This window comes from Hippopotamus amphibius, chromosome 12 (genome assembly GCF_030028045.1).
Source record: "Hippopotamus amphibius kiboko isolate mHipAmp2 chromosome 12, mHipAmp2.hap2, whole genome shotgun sequence".
NCBI lineage: Eukaryota > Metazoa > Chordata > Mammalia > Artiodactyla > Hippopotamidae > Hippopotamus > Hippopotamus amphibius.
The window spans coordinates 22966873-22987601 of record NC_080197.1 but is presented as its reverse complement, the minus strand read 5'-3'; the positions used below and the strand labels follow the sequence as shown (position 1 = coordinate 22987601).

The 20729-nt window shown below is 57.0% G+C and overlaps 1 protein-coding gene across 12 annotated transcripts in view; it reads left to right on the top strand.

Moving 5' to 3' along the window:
* The first annotated feature begins 2566 nt into the window (after nucleotides 1–2566).
* The window catches only part of SRC (SRC proto-oncogene, non-receptor tyrosine kinase), a 56144-nt gene continuing 37981 nt past the window's right edge, over nucleotides 2567–20729 (top strand). For 7 of the 12 annotated variants that reach the window (XM_057701845.1, XM_057701837.1, XM_057701843.1 and 4 more), the window contains exon 1: nucleotides 2568–2767. The gene's annotated coding sequence lies outside the window, so the exon portion shown is untranslated. Of the gene's footprint in view, nucleotides 2768–13614; nucleotides 13670–20729 lie in introns of those variants that run through there. The other 5 variants (XM_057701848.1, XM_057701847.1, XM_057701846.1 and 2 more) reach the window with 3 other exon arrangements.

Sequence of the window (20729 nt, the reverse complement as noted above, 5' to 3'; positions counted from 1 at the left end):
ACAATCTTTTAAGCAAAATAATGCACAAAGAGTCACTTACCGATCCCCTAGGCCAGATGGGCAACTCTTGCATCTGCATAATCCTGGAAGGTGGTAGGGTTGTTACCCCCACTTTACTGACAAGTAAACTGAGGCTCAGAGAGGGTGGGATCACGTAGTCGATGAATGGAAGAGTTGGAACTCCTGTATGTGGATCTCTAGTCCAAGTGCTCTCTCTGGCCAACTGGGCAGTGCCTGCTCTGTGCCAGGCACAGTCCAGGCCATAGTCCCTGCCCTCTGGGTGGGAACAGACACACCCTGAATGGCACGGGGTGTGCCTCCATCAGAGGTTTGTCAGGAAGCATGTCCTGGAGGAGGTGACACTTATCTAGGACCTTGATAGACAGGGAGGGTTGGGAAGCGAGAGATGTGGGGGGAGCATTCCTTGTGGGGGTTACAGCCTGAGTGAAGGCCCAGAGGGCTGGTTGAAAATAACGAACTCTTCCAATGCTCAATCATGAAACCACCGTGCTGGCCACATCCTCCTGAACGACCTTCTGAGAACTTCAGCCGCTAAGCAGAGCCAGTGGTGGCTCCAGGTGGGAGGCTGCATCTGTGCTCACAGAGCCAAGATGTGTCCCAGCTGCCCCCACGCCTCCAGAAGAGAGGGGAGGGTATGCAAAGGGCTCAGAGATACTGAGTGTACATCCCTTCATCTCATCCTGACGTGAGCCTTCTGAGGGAAGCATGATTTTTAGCCTATTTTGCAGGTTGGTATCGTGAGGCTCAGAGAAACGGCATGCTCAAGGTCACATACCCACGAAGGGGCAGAGATGGGATTGGAACCCTGGTCTGTGGGTCCAAAGTCTGTGCTTTTAAGCCCTCAGTCATTCCAGCTCTAGAAGAAGCCCAGAACTTTCAGTTGAACTCTGTGAGATGAATCTAGGGATGTACTGGTGAATATTTAACAACTCTGGAAGGGAAAAAAGAAGCCTTGATTTGTAGTGTTTGCTGATTTCCAAGGTGTTAATACTTCCACCGTGGCTGATATCAAACTTCCAACATGACATCACTGAACTTGGAGTTGGGCAGAGATGAACACAATCTGTCGGAAGAGCCAGCTCTAGCACACCACTGGATGGACATCCCACCCCTAGCCTGGGCCTCCAGGAAAGGCCTTCAGGCCTGTCTGAGGAGTGAATGAGGCCTGAGAAACCTGCTCCTCCAGCTAGGGGCCCGCCCAGTATCCTGGGAAGCTGTGGTTAATCTTTAAGCCAGCCTTGCAAATACATGCAGCCATTTCACTAGCCCAGGCTGGTTTCTGGTGCTGGCTTTGCTGCTGACTCGCTGTGGGACTTCAAGCAGCTCCTTTGTACAGGGCAACTAGTCTAGATTTGAATTCCGATCAGTCTGGCTTAAGGCCTTGTTCATTCCTGGTCTCCTGGATACTATATTGTACCCTGCAGCCGTTGCCTCCCATATTCTAGGGTGCCCCTCCCTGCTCCTCTCAGGAGGAGAAGCCCAGGCTGGTACTATTTGACCCTGCTGGGCCTTACTTTCCCATCTGTGAAATGGGAGAACTTTCAGAGAAGGCAAGTGGAGGCAGACGGTGGCAGTTAAAGCTGGATTCAGGACCTCCTTCCCCTGTGCCGTCCGTAATTCCAGGAGGACTTGTGAAGAGCCAAGGGTGGGGCACCCACCCCCAACAGGGCAGTCCTGAAACCTGGGTCAGGAGATGGTGGGAGTAATGGGGGTCAGATAGTGGTGCGGGAGGCTTCGTGGCTAAACCAGCGTTTCCTCATCCCCTCCTTTCTCTGCTGCACTCTCTGCCTCCTGTGTCCAGATGTCCTTGGCCTCTTTATCTACTTGTAAGTGTAATTGCCACGAAATACCTGCTTCAGCCCCCTCCTAAGCATGAGTATCTGGAACTTGCTGACTTCTGATGGGCTGCCTTTTTTTTTTTTTCTGATGCACGTTAAAAAGAATGCATGTATATAGAGATGAATGTTGCTCCTTACCACACTGTCCTTCCTGCCTCAGTCCCCACATTGGGAAACTCAGGTCAAGGCCAGGGTCCACGGCCTGGTTCTTGTCAGGTGACTCCCTTCTCTGTGCCTCAGTTTCTTCATCTATAAAATGGGAATAATCCTTGACCTGCGCAGCCCAGTTGGTTAGCGGGAATAGATCCTCAAGTTGACCTGAACCCGCTTAGCATGGCACCTGGCAAGGAGAGGCCCCATCAGTGCTGCTGGTATGATTATTACTAATCATTTCTGGAGAGGAAGATTTGGGGTAAACAGGGTGGGTGGGTTGGGGGGGAGTTAGCGAGGGCATTTTGGCGTGAGGGCGGATGGGTGCCCCCGAAGGGCAGGCAGCGCTCTCAGGGCGGGGTGGGGGCGGGGCTTCTGTGCCCGGTGCCTCCGCCCCCCATTCCCCTGCCCGCCGGGACCCCTGGCGTGGGGAGGCCGCGCGCGGGGCTCTCCCAGGTCACGGGCAGGGAACCGTCCCGGCGCGCTTCCTCCTTCCTTCTCCTCCCGGCGGCCTGCCGGGCCCCTCCTCCCTGCTCGCGCGCTCCCTCCCTCCCTCCTCTTCCCCTCCCCGGGCCGCCGCCTCCTCCTCCTCCTCCTCCTCCTCCCTTTCTCTCCCGATCTGTCTCTCCCGGCCCGGAATCCATTCCGGCCTGGGAGCCGGCGCGGCCAGGCCGCCGTGTGCCCGAACCCTTGGCCGTCCGGCGGTCCGTCCTCCCGTGCGTCTGTCCGCCCGCGCGTCCGCCTGCCCGCCAGCCCAGGTGAGCGCCCCCCGCCCCTCCTCCGGCCCCCGGTCCCGGCCCGCGTGAGGAAGCCCCGGCCCGGGGACCACCCTGGGGTCGGATCGCCGGGCGCGGGGACTCCTGGCCACCCCTCCAACCCCCACCCCCTGGGCCGAGCCGCGATCCCTGAGCGCTGGGCGGGCGCACGGGGACTTGCCTGGCGCGGCCTTTTGTTGTGATGCCGCGGGCGGGGAGGGGTCTGGGTGAGGGGCGTAGGGGGTCGGGTCGGCTCAGGGACCCCCTGCGGCTCACCCTCCCTCTCCGGGCCCCCTGAGAGCAGCGAGCCGGGCCTGAGCCCCCAGGCCAGGTCTAGGCCAAATCTGAAATCTGAGCCAGTCGGCGCCGCCTCTGGCCGTGGCTGGCCGGCCTGGCGCCCCCAGCCCGGGGATGGGAGGTGGGGAGGGGACGGGCAGGGTGGGCCTGGGGCCGCCGGGTAGAGGGTGCCGGGCCGGGGCATCAGAATCTCCCTGTCCTCGTGGGGCCTCGGGTAGGGCCTGGTGCTGCCGGCCTGGAACCGACTGGGCCAAACTGAGCTTGGTGCCTGCTCCCCACAGCCCCCAGCCTCGCCTCTGGACAGGCCCAGCCGCCCATCTGCTCAGAAGTTGGCAAAAGTTTTAGGATTTCGCCACCAGGCCGGGTCCTCTTGCCTGTCTGGGCTGGGGTTGGTGGTGGGTTTGAGTCTCCATGGGGGCCGCTGCTTACTTGCCCTGCTGTGTGTCCTCCAGCAACTTCCTGCCTTCTCTGAGCTAGGGGTCTTCATCAGGCCCAGCTGTGGGCCTGGCTGGGCTTGCTGGGCTGGTAGAAGGATGGGGTGAACAGAAGGGGCTCATCTGTGGGGTAACAGTTCAGTTTCTGGGGCCTTCAGGCAGATATGCGAGTGGACGGAGCCTGTGTGTGGCCCTGGGTGAGGCGTCCCTGGCTTCAGGGACTCTGTCCAATTGGAGCAGTGGTCTCTGGGTCACTGGGGTGAGTCCAGGCCCAGCCACAGTGCAGCTGAGATGAGACTTGATTTCAGCAATGAATCAGGCTGGTCCTGTTGCTGACCCTCATCTTGGCCTCCTGGCTGGGGATACAGATCTAGGCTTCTTGTCTCCCTGGGTGACCTGGGCCAAGGGACTGCCCCTCTGAGTCCGCGTGTGTGCATTGGGGGTTCTCAGGGGAAGACTGTAGGCACTTCTGCAGGTAGGGGCTGAGCATGTAGTAGGTGTTCAATAAATGAACACGTCACTGGATGAATTGCCTAAAAAAGATGGGTGGGAGGTAGATGGCTGGCCCTAGTGGGGTAGATTGGGGCCCCCCAAAGCCACCTTCTAACCCCTTGAGAAAGAAACAGCCCCAGCACAGTCTTGCCACCAGCTCCCTCTGGCCTCAGTTTTGTTAAGTATAAAATGGACCCATGATAACGAGAGCTGCCAACATCTACTAAGCACCTCCTGTGAGGTAGAGACTCTTGCATATCCCCATTTTGCTGATGAAGAAACTGAGGCTTAGAGAGGGGAAGTAACTTGACCAAGCCACGCAGTTTGAAGCTGGAATGAGAGCCTAGACCTCAGAGTCCCCTGTCTGGCTGCCCTCGAACCCTTCCATTGATGGGGGAACTGGGGTTTCCCTGTATGGGACCAGGCACACGACAGTGTTGGAGAAGATTCTACAGATGAGTGGTTGGGTGGAAGCCACGAGGCCCTTTTGGTGATGTGGTGATGTGGTGTGTCCTGGTGATGTGGTCTTTCCACCCGGGGTAGTGATTTACAGTGTGTCACGTCTCTCAGCTGACTGCCTGCCTAGGCCCTCCTGTGTGGCCCCTGGGCTTTTTTTCCTGAAGGTGTCCCCGCTGGGGGTGCCCTTTCCTCTAAGGGCTGCTTGTCTGCTCTTACTCTTTAAGGCTTAGCTTAAGGCGCACCTCAACTCTCTCCTCCTCTCTCCTAGCTTCTTCCCGGAGCAGGCAGTATCCTCAGCTCCCAGCCAGTTCCTGCTTTGGCTTCTTCCCTGACTGTGACCTGGGGTCGGCGGGGCGGGGCGGTGGGTGGGGGCGGGGGGAGTGTTGTCTGGCTCCCCCAAGCCCCAGAAGCCAGCGAGGAGATGGCTCAGTGGCCTGCTGACAGACCGCCTGTCCCCTGGTCCCTCAGCTGACCCCGTTTTCCCAAACCTGCTGAGATGCAAGCGTCCGTGGCCCTGTATCGAGCACCTACAATGTCCTAGGAGCTTTGAACTTAGGCTGAGCAGTGTGGTGATGGGTTAGCAGTGGGAGCAGTAGGAGGCCTCAGGAGGCTTCCAGGAGGTGGTGGCGAGAGGGAGCTGCAGTGCGCTCAGTAAAGAAGGGGACAGAGTGCTCTTTTTCCCGTCAGCTCAGACGCGTCCCGGGGCCCCTGGGGTTGTGGGGAGTGGTTAGCCTGGGTGGGTCCTTGCTGGGGAATTGGGAACAGGTCCCTGGCTGCCGAGAAATTTAAGCCTAGAGGGTGAGCCAAGTAGCAAGCAAGTTGCCAAATAAAGTAATATATAATCACAGATGTGATAAGGGGTCAGAGGGAGAGGCGTGGGGTGCAGAAGAATCTCGAAGAAAGTGTGGAGGAGTTGGCCAGGCATGGAGCTAGGGGTAGGGCTTACCACACAGAGGGAACTCCATGTGCAAAGGTCCTGAGGTGGGGGAGTATGTGCTGTTATGGAGAAACAATGGGAAAGCCTGTGAGTCTGGAGCGCAGCAAATTAAGGGGAGTGGGTGAGAGGTGAATTGAGGGGCAGTTGTCAGCAGGACTGGGCCATGTGGGGCCGTATGGGCCTTGGGGAGGAGTTTGGTCTCCATCTTCACACAGGGGGCTGATTGGCTGATTGCCGCGTGTTGGAGACCAGGGGTGTGGAGCTGACAAAGGCACCTGATGGAAAAAGATCTGTGGGCTGGACTCCAGGTATTCTGTGGGAGCCTAGGTCAGGTGTCAAGAGGAGGAGGCATTTGAGGCTGGGCTTTGAAAGTAGAGTAGAAGTTCGGTAGCAGGAAGGCAGGAGAGAGTGAGAGCCAGCATTTGGTGCAGTGCCGCGCAGGGTGGCTGGAGGCTGGGAGTGAGGTGGGGAGCAGCGAGGGGTCGGCTGGGGAGATGGAGACAACGGTATGGTAAGGGCTCAGGACTCAGACAGGCCTTATTCACGCTCTAATCGTGCCTGCCTGCTGTGTGTCTTTGGGTCATTCGTTCTATCTTTCTGAGACTTAGCTTCCTTGTCTTGAAATTGGGAACAGAAAATATCTCCCTGTCAGGTGTGGGCTGAAGGAGGGCTGTATGCCCAGTGCCTGGAGCCAGTAGGTGCTCAGGAAGTGGGACCTGCCTTGTACAGTGTGACACTGGACAGGTCGGTTGGCCCAGTGGGTCTGGCCTCCCTAGCTGTCCGGTGAAGGCTTTGAGAGGATGGTCTCACTGATTCTGAGGGTGCTGGTCTATGAAAGGATGTTGGCAGCCAAGGTCGCCTGTATACTGGGTGACTTGAGTCCTTCCTTGCCCTCTGTGTGTGAGGAGGCTGAGCTGGGGAGAGCTCTATCGGTCCGGCCCGTCTCAGCTTCTTGAAAGCTTGCCTTAGGTGAGATTAGTCCCATTGTCCACATGTAAACACTAAGACCCAGAGGGGGAAGCCACCGGGTTAGGGTCTCCCAGTTGCCAAGTGACAGGGCTGCACCTAGGCTGTGGGGCTCTGGGCTCCTAGTCCAGGGTTGGGCCTCCCGTGTCTCTGCAGGCGTTAGAGTCCCTTCAAAGGCCTCCACCCCCCTGCCCCGGGCCTTGTGCCCAGAGCCTCATTTCCTGCCTCAGTTGTGTGGCCCTCGAGCCTCTATCTCCCCTTGGGTTCCCTCAGCCCTTTACTTCCCCTCCACTGCTCCTACCCCCTTATCTCCATGGTCAACCACTCTGGTTTCTACTTGAGCCCCTAGAGGGGTGGGGGCCACTTCCTCTGGGGGCACCTCAGTTTCCTCATCCATGAAGTGGGATAGTATGAGTCATGACTCCCAGGATGTCCCAAGGGGACTGAAGTAAAGTGTTTAGCACACATTAACTTGATAAATAGGGGTGGGGAACAGACACATGCTCAAATCTATCGTTTTCTGGCAACTGACTCCCCTTCCTGTGACTCAGTTTCTGAAGCTGTAAATTGGGCGTGGGGCTTGCACTTAATAGGGCAAAAAGGAGGATGGGGTGAGGCTGTACCTTAGGCTCTCCCCTGGTGGCTGCATCCGCATCACTGTTCCTGGGGAGGGTGACCTAGTAGGTTCCTCCCCTGTGTACAAGGCCCCCTTCCCAGCTGTCTGTCCAAAGGCAAATCACTCAGCCTCTCTGAACCTCAGCTTCTGCATACCTCCCTTGTGAGCATTAAATCAGCAAATGATTCCCAGCGGCTTGAAACGACAGGATGCCCAGTAAATGTTACGTCTTTCTTTCTCCCTTACCCTCCCTTAGGGGGGACTCAGATATTATCCGGTCTAGGGATGGCCCAGGGCTCAGATCCCCCAGACCTGGATTACTGTGTTGAAAACGTTCTGAGGCCCAGTCTTGGCTTCATGGGAGAGAGTGCTGTGATAGATTAGTAATGTCTGCCCTGGGCAGAGGATTAGACATCATTGTATGTGTGTCATGACTTTGTCACTCCTAATCTATTCTGACCTTCTCTTTTCACAGATGGAGAAATTGAGGCCAGAAAGACCTAGTACATATTATCCAAGCAGGGAGAAAAATGCACATCTCCTATCTTTTCATCCAGGGCTCTCCCCACCCAGCCAGCCTGTCCCTTCCCACAATACAATGCTAGGGGTTGGGGGCTGAATCAAGGAGTAGATGATTGGGGAACATCCTGGAGCTGGAAGCCAGAATCCCAATTTCCCCACCCCTTGAGCAAGTGACTTCCCCTACAACCTGGGCCCCAGTACCTCTTCTCCTCTTGAAACTACCCAGAGAAGTTCCAGAATAAAGTGAGAAGCCAAAGAGGAGAAGAAGCTGGGTGATCTTGCTCAAGTCCCTTCCTTCTCTGGTCCTCAGCTTCCTCATCTGTCTGGCGAGGGCTCTTCCCTCCTGAGGCTCTGCGACAGGGATCCTAGCCGGGGTTCTCCAGGGGTTGGCCTGGCTGAGTCCTCTTTGATGCCGTGTGGGCCTGGCATTGTCACTGGGGCCGTGGAGCTGTTGAAAGACTATAGGAATGGGTCCTTAGAGTCCTCAGATCTGTTGGGCTGTAAGGCCAGCACAGGTGGACCCCAGGTGCTGGGGGATGGAAGTTGGGGTTGGGGTGGTGTTGGGAAGCTCGGCCTCCCCTGTCAAGGTCTGATTATCTTCTCTCTGGCTGCTTTATCCCAATTTGCGGCCTTGACTTTTACTCTGTCTGTTGTCGATGTCTTCACGTTGTGCCCTCTCCGGCCTGGTCATAGCAAGGTGACTCATTCCATCCTTTGTCCCATCCCGGGGGTGGGTGGAATTTTTGTTTCTATTACACAGAAGAGGGAACTGAGCCTTAGAGAGACCAAAGACTGGGGCCACAGTCACCCAGCGGAGTGAGATGTGAGCCCCGACTTCTGGCTTGTGGTTGCTGTGCAGCATCTGAGTCCCACCGACTGTGCACTCAGCTTGGCTGTGATCTTTCCCTGGAGGGAGGATGGGGGTGCTGCTGGGCGGGCAGGTGATCCTGACTCTCTTGGGCTTCCAGCTGTGGCTGGTGGGTCCCCACTCAGATCTGGAGAACTGGGATCTTGCAGGGATGCCCCGGCTTCCAGGAGTGGCACATCATGGGTGCTCCATAGATTCTTTTTGTTGTTGTTGTTCTTTTTGTTTTTGTTTTTAATTAATTAATTAATTTTACTGGCTGTGTTGGGTCTTTTTTTTGCTGTGCACAGGCCTTCTTTTAGTTGCCGTGAGTGGGGGCTACTCTTCATGGTGGTGTGCAGGCTCCTCATTGCCGTGGCTTCTCTTGTTGTGGAGCATGGGCTCTAGGCACGTGGGCTTCAGTAGTTACAGCACATGGGCTCAGTAGTTGTCGCGCACGGGCTTAGTTGCTCCGCGGCATGTGGGATCTTCCTGGGGCAGGGATCGAACCCGTGTCCCCTGCGTTGGCAGGCGGGTTCTTAACCACTGCGCCACCTAGGAAGCCTGCTCCATGGCTTCTTATGGACTAAAGGGAGCGGAAGTAGCCAGACCTTTGGAGCGAATTGATTCTGGGTTCGAGTCCTGGCTCTGCCACTTGTTTGCCGTGTGTGATTGTGGGAAAATGATTGCTCTGAGCCTGAGTCTCCCCATCGCTGAAGTGGGGACGGCAGGGCCAGTACAGCTTAGATAAGGTGAGGATCAGGTGCGCAAATGTGTCTGCTCCAGTGCAGGGCCCCCCATGGTAAGTGCTTATGATTTCTGAGTGCCTGTGATTATGAAGGTAATTCCCTGATGAGGCGGGAATTCTGGGTCTCTGCAGGCCAGTGGATCCGGGAACCCCTAGGACTGAGACTGGATGCCTGTGTCCAGGCTTGTCTTGTGGGGCTGGGCTGGTGTGTGGGGCAGGGAGGTTACCTAGAGACAGACAAGTTTGGTGGCTGGACCTACTGGAAACCTCCAGCTCCATCCAGCCTCCCTGAGCCCACCTCCTGCCTCGGCCCTTGCCCTCCTGTGGCTTGTCAAGGCCTCCCAGTGCCCCAAGCCCCACATCCAAGGCCCCCTCACTGAACGGGTCCATCTTTCTGAAGGTGGCTGCTGTTTGAGCACTGGGTACTTTTCGTCTTTGCCCGCTTGGCCTGGAGGCAGAGGCTGTTACTGCTCTGTGTTTTGGGGGAGGCAGCTGAAGCTGAGGGAGGCAGGAGGGGCCCAGGCTCCACAGCAAGGGCCCCTGGAGGTGCTGGTGGTCTGGGCCAAGCTCTTCCCTCTGCTCCACCCCGTCACCGCCCACACCTCCCTTTCACTCAGGTGACCTGTTAGCCTCTCAGAACCATCGGCTACCTTCCTGCTGGCCCTGGGTTTTCCGGCGTCCACGCTCTGCCTCTGTGGGTCCCGCTGCCTGGTGTGCCCGCCCTCTCCACACCCATCATGGCTAAGATGCCTCTGCTTCTGGAAAGCTCGTGCTGACCACCCTCTCTGCCCTAACCCAAGCCCGCAGTTTCCACACATCCCTCCTCTGCACCTGCCTTGCCCGTTCTCTGCCTTCTCTCGTGGCTCTAGCACATTTTGCCTTAGATGGCAAGTCGTAGGATTCTTTCTGCCTCTAAGGGAGGACAGGGATAGTCATCACTCCCAAGGGTGCCGCCCTTTACAGAGCACGTTCCACAGTCACCTCCGATCATCCCCAGGGCTGGGACAGACCACCATCATAATCTTCACTTGGGGGCTTCCCTGGCGGTCCAGTGGTTAGGACCCTGCGTTTCCACTGCAGGGGATGCGGATTTGATCCCTGGTCAGGGAACTAAGATCTCACAAGCCACTCAGCGCAGCACAAAAAAACAAACACAAACACAAAAACAAACCCCCCAAAACTTCATTCGGCAGGTGAAGAAACTGAAGCCTCAAGGCGGGGTCGTGCCAGGCACCACTCTCTCTGCTTGGGCAGGTGGGACCGAACTGCCCTCCCCGCAGAAGCCCTCAGTCCTTCCAGGGAGGAACTCTTCTCTCAGAGCCCCGTGGAAGCCTCACCGTATTATCAAAAGGCAGATCAGGAAGTTCAGAGAGGTGAAGTGATGTGTCTGAGGTCACACAGCCTGGAAAGCTGGCAGAGCTGAGAGGGTTCCGTCTAGGAATTAGGGAAGAGGCCAGTTGTGCCCCACTTCCCGCCCCTTTTGTTGGGGGGAGTCAGATACCACCCAGGTCCTGAAGGAACAGCGCGCTTGGTGGCCCAGCCCCGAGGATTTCTTCCACTGTCACCCGTTCCTTGAGCACATAGCTGAGCCCTTGCCCAGTGCCAGGCAAAAGGCCATATCTGGTCCCCACAGCATCCCTGCAAGGCAGCAGTTCTGGCCCCATTTTACCAAAGAGGAAACTGAGACTCAGAGAAGCCAAAGGACTTGCCCAAGCCACCCAATGCATGGATTTGGCCCCGGGGCCTCCTCAGCACCACAGGCCTGCCCCTCCTCCTATGTGCTGAGCCACTCTGCCTCCTGCCTGATCCCTGACCTCTCCTCCAGCCCCTTCCCACCGCTCCTCTTTAGGCAGCATGAAGGCCTCCTCTGGGAAGCCACCCCGCCCCCAGCCCCACGGGCTTCTCCTCTACCTCCATACTAGCTGTGTGACTTTGGTGCGCCAGCTCGCCTCTCTGTGCCTCAGTTTTCCCATCTGAAAAATAGGCCTGATGGCAGTATCCACATCACAGACTTGTTCTGCGGATCGAGTGTGGCAGTACGTGTGATGCTCTGAGCAATGCCAGCACGCAGTAAATGCTCAATAAATGTTAGCTGTTGTTTTATAATTTGTATCAACCTGGGGAGGAAAGGAATCACAGCCCCATTCTTCAGATTGGAAAACTGAGACTTAGAGAAAGGAAATAGCATCCGACAGGCCACAGGGGCATGTCACAGCCAGAAGGTTCCTGAGGCACATCGTGCTTTCCAGATGGGGAAACTGTCCCCTTCCAGGACTTAGTTTTTTCATCTGTGCAGTGGGTCTGTGCATATTTTAGGGGAGACAGTTCCATTGCATTGTACCAGTGTGGCTCGTCAGTCCTCAGCTACCCTGGGGTGGGGGTCAGAGGGATGCAGGGGCTCTTGTCCTGTGTGGGCCAGTGTGGCTGTGCCTTATGTTCTTTGGCCCTGACTTACGCCAAGCCCCCAAGGCTGGGCCTGCCTAGGAAGCTGAACCAGGCCCTGCCAGCCCTTCTGGGTGCCCTCTGGCTGCTGCCACCCAGGTCCTACCACGTCACCTGGTCCACCTGCTTCCTCTGCTCTGTGTCCTGGGCAAGTGGCTTCTCTTTTTTGAGCCTCAGTTTCCTTAACTGTGAGATGGGGGCAGGAGTCTTTTCCTCATAGGACTGTTGGGAAGATTTGATAAGCTCATTCCCCTCAGATGCCCCCCTATGTCAGGCTTACGGAAAGGGCCCCGTCAGTGGCCACAGTTACCAGGATGGGCGGGATTGTGACTGGCAGCAAGGGGAGTGGCATTCCAGGCAGAGGGCCCGGGTGAGCAGAGGCTGGAAGGTGGGACAGTTTAGGGAGCACGCTGTGGGCAGGTGTGGGTGAGTGGGAGAGAAGCACCCCCCTCTACTTTCCAGGATTTGGACTAACCCTGAGGGAAGTGGGCAGGGTGTCAGCACCGACTGCGGTGGGGTTGACCTCCCCGCCCTCCAAACTTTAAATTTCCTTTTGCAGCCCCAGGAGCAGCCACCTGCCCTCCCCACCCCCTCCCCTGCCAGGTGTTCCCGGAGGCCCTGGAACCAGATGAGCCACAGTTCTATTTGGGGACAATTCTGCTGTTCCCATTTCTCTCCTGTGCCCTAGTTTTAGAAACAACGTGGGTTTGGTTACCAGTTGGCCGTTGGTGGAAAGCCCCCTCCCCCACTCCGCCCCTACCTTAGATCTGTGGGCAGTGTGGGCAAAATAGGACTCGGTACTGCCTCTGGGAGTTGCTCCTGCTTGCTGCCCCTGGCTTCTCCAGGCAGGGAGTCGGCAGCTGGATGTTCAGTTACCTGCTGGTGAGGTCTGGGCCTTTTGCTGGGTGCTGGGGACCCCAAAGGTGCGCTCTGGGAGCAGCAGACACCCTGGGGGAGCCAGACACAGACCCTGATCATTGCCCTACCGTGAGGCAGGCACCATGGGAACTGGGGCAGCTCTTGTGATGCCAGAAGGGCTTTGCAGAGGAGGTGATACCTGGCCTGAAGCTTAAAGAGTGAGCAGGAGCTCATGAGGGCAAAAGAAGGGCGAGTGCCTGCCGGGAAGAAGAGGCAACATGAGCGAAGATCTGGAGATGGGAAGAAGACTGGTGTGTGTTCGCGTAGCCTGGGGAGGTCAAGTTCAAGGTAGTTAGATGGTGACTAGGTTGATCAGGCAAGGCTTTGGCCTGGGGCTGCTGGGAGTGGGGGTGGGGAGGCAGGCCTCCTGCTCAGGCCTCCTGCTGAAGGTGTGAAGGGAGGACCCAAGAGAAGGATCAGGTTGGGCTCAGGTGCTCAGTTACTGTTGCCAAGTGAAGGCAGCCCACAGAGGCTGGGGTTCAAGACAGGGTCAAGAGCCCCTACCTGGGGCAGAAGGTAGGGGCTGGTCTGGGGTCTTGGAGGGAGTGGGTCAGGGAAGACTTCCTGGAGGAAGTGGTACATATGACATACCTGGAAGGATGGAATGGTTCTCTGGGAGCAGGCAGAGCTTGAGAAAGGCCTGAAGGTACAGTGTGAATAGCTGCTCTTGTTGGAGCTCAGAGGAGCGGCAGAGTTTTGCCCTGAGAGGTGGCTGGTACCCGTCGCTGGAGGGCTTGGTGTTCTTGCCCGGGCAGCGAGGAGAGGCCATGGAGGTGGTTGCGCGGTGGAGGGGGGCAGGACTGACTTGTCTGGCGCTGTGGGTAGTGCCCAGCTGAGGGTAGATGTCCTGTCGGCAGTGTGGCTTTGGTGAAGTGGCCCTGGTGACTGCCCTGAGAGCAGATGGGCCTGGAGAGGATGGGTACTGGCCAGGCAGGTGAGGGGTGGGGGACGTCTGCCCCCTGCTCTGCCTGCCCGCACAGCCTTTCCCTGCGGATGCCTGCCTGGCAGGAAGTGGTGGAGACGTGTTGGGGCCTGGCTAGCAGATTCCGAAGGCACCTGGCGCGTGGGCTGGGCTCCAGATTCAGGGCCCAGCTTCCCTCCCTTGTTGGGTAAACCTCACCAGGGCATTGGTCTCCTGCTAGGGTGAAGGGCCAGGCATGGTTGCCCACTTGTGCCTCCCGAAAGGCCCCTCCACTCTCCTGAACCCAGAGGGCCTGGACTCCAGACAGGGTGAGTTGAGAGCAGTGGCTGAAGGTCTGGCACCAGGTGGGCCTGGGTTTGAATCCCAGCTTTGCTCTTTGCTGGCTTGGGGGGAGACCTTGGCCCAGTGACTTTGCCTCAGTTTCCCCATCTGTAAAAATGGGGGTGGTCTTGGAACCTCCCTCCTAGGGCCCCTGGGGAGGATTAATGAGATTTTAGGGACTGTGACCAGTACCGTGCCAGCCCCTGGGATCTGGCTCTGGAGCTGTTGGCCCAGCCGACTGGGGGTGCTGGGACCTGCTGGGAGGCTGAGGGCCGGCTTCCGGTCTGCCCCAGGCTCTCAGCACTGAGGACAAAGCCCCTTTGTGGTGGGACAGATGGAGCCTGGGAGCTCCCCCCTCTTTGGGGACCAGGGGGCCTTCTGCCCCTCCTCCTCACCCAGTTCCCCTGGGGGAAGGAGCTTCCTCAGACTGAGAGGATGGGAAATGAAAGTCGGGGTTGTGCAGGAGGAGAGGCTGCAGCTGCAGAGCCTGGCTGGTGAGCTTGGGCGCACCCTTTCATTCTCCAGGCCACTTTCTCAGAGCTCCAGGCAGCCCTGGTAAGTCTCAGGCCCACTGTGTGTGCCCTGTTCACTTACCCATCCATCCATCTATCCGTCCATCATCCATCCATCATTCCTTTATCCATCCCTCCATCCATCCCTTTGTTCACTGATGCAGTAATTACCAAGTTCCCACTCCATGCTAGGCCCTGTACTTTGGGCCAGTGTCTGTTCTGACTGGATGGCACCCAAGCATCCCAGCTATTCTCTATTTTGAATATTAGACCCACTGCAGAGTATTCAGCTGTGAGAGAGACAGAAGTGGCCTCTGTCCTCATCAGACATGTAGTCATACAGTGTGTTATGTCATCAGAGCTATGGTCCATGCTGAGAAGGAGAAGTTGAAAGTTCTCACATGGACTGGGGGAGGTCAGAGAGACCTTCTATGAGGAGGTAGCTTTTGAAATGAGACTCAAAGAGAGAGCGGAATTGGCTGGGTGTGTTGCTATTTAAACCAGTGGTCAGGAAAGGCTTCTCTGAGCAGGAGACATTTGAGTCAAGCACCTGAAGGAAGTGAGGGAGTCAGGTGTTTGTCTGGAGGAAGTATGCACAGGGCGGAGAGAGCAGCAAGTGCAAAGGCTCTGAGGCAGATGTGTACTGGGTTCTCAGGGAAAGGGGAAGTGGCCAGTGTGGGCGGAGCAGAAGGAGTGACGGGGGTGGGCCTGGTAGTGTCCACTGTAGGATGCTGGAGACCCCGTGAGGACTTTGTCTTTTGTCTTGGAGTGTGGGCTGTGAGGGGTGTTAAGCGGGGGTGATGGGTTCAGATTGACATTTCAGAAAAGCTCTCTGCCTACAGTTGGCCAGCCTAGGGCTGGCCTAGGGGGTGACCGTGATGGGAGGGAAGGAGGTGGATTCAGGATGTGTTTGGAGGTGAGACTGACAGGGCTTGGAACTGGGTTACATGAGGCATAGGAAGAATCATCCTTCCTCTCTTGGGCTGCTGATCAGGGGATGAGTCTCCACTGGAGACCACTGGGCTTCTGGTTCATGTTCACTCCCCCTCTCCCAATCCATCTCGAGGCATGTAGGCCAAGCTGCTTCTCCACCTTGTCCCGAGGGCTGGACTGAGCCTTCCAGGTTCTGCAGCTTTAAACAGCAGTACACCTTAGGCAAACCTGGGAGGATCCTACCCGTTTTACAGATGAGAAAACTGAGGCTCCGAGCCTGGGTTACACAGTGGGGGCAGGGTTGGGGCCTGGCCTCTCAGGACTCAGGAGAGGGAATGTGGATTTGGGGAATATGGACCTTACCATTTCAGGGGGTACCCGAGATTTCTTTCCTATCCTGAACTGTCTCGGGGAGATAGAGGCTGCCCAGGGGTAGCACGTGTATTGGGTTCTCAGGGAAGGGGGAAGTGGCCGGGGTCGGGGGCCTGAACTCCAGCTTGCCATGTAATCTAGGCCTCAGTTTCCTCTGCTGGGAAATGGACACATTAACGGTCTCTACCTCACAGTGTTGTTGGGAGGCCCAAATTTAACAGTGTACGTAAAGCTGGAGGCCAGGCATACAGTAAGTGTTCAGTGATCAGCAGGTATTTTTATTATTGCTGTTTCTGTGGGGAGTAAGGATGTGTATGTGCGTCCGGGCTCTGGCCATGTCCACCCCCAAAGATGGGCTTTGGGGGCAGGGCTAGAATCGCCGCGGTGGCCTCTTCTAGATAACTCGGCACCGTGGATGGAAGATCCCTGGAATCCATGCCCAGCACCGCTTTCCACCTGGGAAGATGGTCCTGAAGGGCCAGGACTGGCTCAGGCTGTGAAGCACCTCGGGGCAGAGCGGGGCTTTACGCCAGGTTGCCCGCTGCCTTGTCCCGCTCCGGCGCTGCCCACTTCCCGGCCTTACCCTTCCGTCTCGGGCTTCCAGGCTATGGACTGGTCCTAGTGTGAAGGGATCCTGCCCTTTACAGAGCAGCTCAGGGCCTGGGGTGTGGGAGGGGCCCCCTTACGGCCCAGGAAGAAACTCAAGAGCTGCCTGGGCTGGGATAAGCGGGAGCAGCGCCATCCGCTTGGTTAGCCTCCGCCCTCCCTGCACTTCGGGTCCCGGCAGCACCACTCCATCTGCCCAGCACCACTCCATCTGCCCACCGTGCCAGCCTGAGCCTGCCGTGCCTGCCCCACCCCGGCCGCACTGGCAGAGCCGGTTTGAGGCCTGCCAGCCCTGAGTGTGTTCGCACCGGGAACACAGGACCAGACACGTTCTGGCTGCTCTGGCTCGTGGATGGCCCCTGGCTCACGCTTCACTCACTCCTGGCTCACACAGCAAGCATCCCCGGTACCTAGTCCATGCCTGCGGGTGGGGCTCGGGGCCTAGAGGTGTCTCAGATTTGCACACTGTCCCATGTAATGAGGATGGTCAGAGCCTCTGCCATGGGGACGTGCCAGGCAGTGGCAGGAGAGTGCAGTGGTCGGGGCATAGACTGTGGGGCTGGGCAGACCTGGGGCTGAGGCCTGTACCCCTTTATCTTGCAGGGGTATCTGTAGGACCTGTATCTGAGTAGGACCCATTCATCCCTCCCTCCATCCTTTCATCCCCCTCTCTATTCCTCCCTCCCTCCCTCTAACCATCCTGCCATCCTTTTCTCCCTCCCTCCCTCCTTCCATCCCTCCTTCCATCCTTCCATCCCCCTCTCTATTCCTCCATCCCTCCATCCCTCTTTCTATCCCTCCCGCAGCCCTCCCTCTACCTACCCCTCCCTCCCACAAATATTTACTGAGCACTACCGTGTGCCAGACAATGTTCTAGAGGCTAGAGATACAGCAAAGAACGAATCAGACAAAAATCTGTGTTCTTGCAGAGCTGACATTCTAGTGGGGGAGACCAAAACACAACAAATAAGGAAAATATGCACATGGTCTGTAAGAACGTGATCAGTGTCATGGGTCAAATGTAGAGCAGGGAAGATGGGCTGGGTTGTAGAGAATGGGTTGTGAGTAGCTGATTAGATAGGATGGTGGGGCTGGGCTGGGTTGTAGAGAATGGGTTGTGAGTAGCTGATTAGATAGGATGGTGGGGCTGGGGAGAAGACCTCTCCCAGAAGCTCACCTCCCAGGAGGGGGAGGGAGGAGTCATGTCACTTCCTGGGACAAGAGAATCCAGGTAGAGGGAGCAGCCAGTGCAAAGACTGGAAGGTAGGGGCGTGCTGGAGTGTCGGAGGAACAGCAGAGAACCCCAGGGAACAGAGTCGGGGCAGAATGATGGGAGGAAAGGGCAGAAAGATGGGGTGGCTCAGGGAGGGCCTCTGGACCCTTCTGATGTTGGCTTTTAACTCCCAGTGAGGTGGGGGCTGCAGGAGGCTTCTGAACACATCCAGCTGCTGTGTGGAGAGCAGAGTGTGGGCACTGGGGGGGGGGGGGTGGAGAGAGGCGGACCAGAGAGAGGACTACTGCATTGGTCCAGCGAGGGGAGGGGGTGACAATGGTTGGCCCAGGCTGGGGGCAGTTGGTGGGGGCGGTAGGGGGTAAAACATTGTTTTTGCATTATTTTATCTCATCTTCCTTTTTAAACTCTTTATTATGGAAGTATATTAGTATAACAAACCCCACGAACCCTGCACTGAGCCCCAAGCACCACCCATGGCCTGTCCTGCTCCCTGCACACCTGTTCCATCCCACCCCGCATCCTGTGTCATTTTAAAGCAAATCCCGCACATCTTTTTTCATGTGTAACTCTTTCAGTATGTATCTCTAAAAGTTAAGGCCTCATGTTAAGTAATTAGACACAAAACCATAATCTACCTGAAGGAAATGCACACTAGTTCCTTAATGTCAGCAAAAATCCCCTCCTTCCCCAGATACAGTTTGAGGTGAAGCTGATGCCTCCGGCCCTCCCTGTCTTCGCCATTTTAAAGTGAGGTTCAGGGACTTCCCTGGTGGCGCAGTGGTTAGGAATCTGCCTGTCAGCTCAGGGGCCATGGATTCGATCCCTGGTCTGGGAAGATCCCACATGCTATGGAGCATCTAAGCCCATGCACCAAAATTACTGAGCCTGAGCGCCACAACTACTGAAGTCTGCGTGCCCTACAGCCCTCACGCTGCAACTACTGAGCCCGAGTGCTGCAACTGCTGAGCCTGTGCACTGCAGCTACTGAAGCCCACATGCCTAGAGCGGTGCTCTGCAGCAAGAGAAGCCTTACTGAGAAGCCTGCACCCCGCAATGGAGAGTAGCCTCCACTTGCCACAACTAGAGAAAGCCCGTGCGCACCAATGAAGACCCAACGCAGCCAAAAAATAAATAAACTTTAAAAAGAAAGAAAGAAAAGCACCATTAAAATAAAAATAGTAAAGTGTGGTTCATAACAGCACCTCTTCCCAGGCTGTTGTGAGATAATCCAGGTAAAATACTGAGCACAGGGCCTGGCATACAGTAGGTGTTCAACAGGTATCAGCTGCTACTCTTATTAGCTGATGGGAAATACTTACGGCACATGTGCTAGGGCTTGGGTTCTGTTCTAAGCACTTTACAAATATGACTTCATTTATTCCTCACAACAATCCTTGGAGGTAATTATTATTTTTATCCCTATTTTATAAGTGAGGAAGTGGAGGCACAGAGAAGTAGAGTAACTTTTCCAAGGTCACACAGCTAGGAAGGGTCAGAGCTGGGTTTTGAACCCAGGCAGTCCAACTCTTAATCCCCATGTGATGGTGGCTACGTGAGCCCAAAGAAAGAGGGATACCTCTCTCAGCTGCAGGGCAGGCAAGGTCAGGTGTGGCATGTGGTCAGGCCCACAGGGTGCACTGCAGTTCGTGGAGTTGGGCGGGGGGTGATGCTTCAGGGGAGGAAACAGCATGTGCAGAGGTCTGGAGGCTAGAGGGTGATTACAAGTCCAGGGAGGGTGAAGGGGTGGGAAGGAGGGAGCATGCAGCAGGCCCCCTCCACCCTTGGCCTTGACCCCGTGAACAGCCCGTAGGAGCTTTAAGCGTTTCAGCCATGTTGTCCTCAACCTCAGGCTCGGATGCCCTCTCCCTCAGAGACCTGCCAGAGCCCCCCTTGCGTGGATGAGTAAAGGGAGGCCTGGACCTGCCCGAGGTCCAGGGTGGCACGTGAGGGCTTGAGCTCAGGGCTGCCTGTGTGGAGGGCCTGGCCACCGGGTGCTCCTGTCCACCCGTGTCCCTGGAGGGAGCGCCTGTGTGGGCGGGGTGGGGGCGGGGAGGAGGGGCACTGTGTGTTCCCGGAGCAGGGACGCAGCCAGCGCTGCTGGCAGGAATAGCGGGCGCCGGGGGCAGGGGCCGGCTGGCAGCTGTCCCCCCGAGGCCTGTCAGCCATCAAGCAGCGGGGGTGGGACCTGGGAGATGTGACCTTGGAGAGGCTGGGAGAGAGCAAAACTTGTCACCTCAGTGTTCTCGGCGGTCACCCTTGCTACTGGGGGTTTGTTAAGGAATCCTTGGCACAGCAAGGCCCCTGTCCAGGTGTAGCTGCTGAGGCTCAAGAGGGGGTGTGACTGGGTGAGTCACACGGGGATGCTGATGGAGGCCTTCTGCTTAGCCATGAGGCGGCCAGCCCTCATTAGGCCGGGCCAGGTGGTACCTGACTGGGCCCCTGAGACCTGCCTGGTCTGTGGTCCTTTGGGGCCAGCATCTCCTCTTTTAGCTCCTCCTCAGCCCAGCCCTCTTGGGCCTGGTGCCCCAAGAATCTTGTCTTCAGCCCGTGTTCCAGTCCCACACCCTCATTCAAGGGCCGCCTCCACCTTGCTGTGTGACCTGAGGCCAGGTGCCCCCTCTCTGAGCCTCTGCTTCCACACCTGTGAACGGGAATATCGCACAAAACTCTCTGAGACTGGGGCTGTGGCCTCCTGGTGTATGAGCTACCCTCCCCATCCACCCGCCGGGCTGCCTGGCCTGGATTCTGGGGTAGAGGGTGGGAGGGGGATGTCAGTGAAATCTCCCAACACTGCCAACCTCACCCGCCCCAGTGATGCTCCCATGACAGGTGGACCCAACAACCAGCTTCCCAGTGCCCTTCCTTTTGGGTGGGGGCCTTGGAGGAGGGAGCTAGTGGCTGTGGGGGAGATGGAGGCACCCAGTGTGTGCCTGTGTTTCCCCCCCATTTTGCTGCTGGAGAAACTGAGGCTACATGACTTAAGCTGACCTGGCTCTTTGCCTTTCTCTAAGTGGTCCCACCTCTGGGCCTTTGGCCAAGCAACCCCTTCTGCCTGGATCACGCTTCCCCTCCCTCTTTTCACAAACTGCTCAGCCTTTCGACCTCAGCTGAGATGTCTCCTCCTCTGGGAAGTCCACCTTGGTTTAGGTGTCTTCTCTGGAGCTGGAGATCACTGTGCTCTGACAGGATCTCTGTGGGACGAAGGCTCAGCACACTCAGGGGGCTGAGAAAATCTTCATGGCCCTCCCTCTCAATTGTTCAGACCTTTCTGACCTAAGTTGCTGGACAGGTCCCTCTTGGGGCCTCTCTCAGACCTTCTTGTACCCGGGCCAAAAGCCTGCAGTGACCTAGTGAAGCTGGAACCCACTCAGTCCAGACCTGCACATCTGG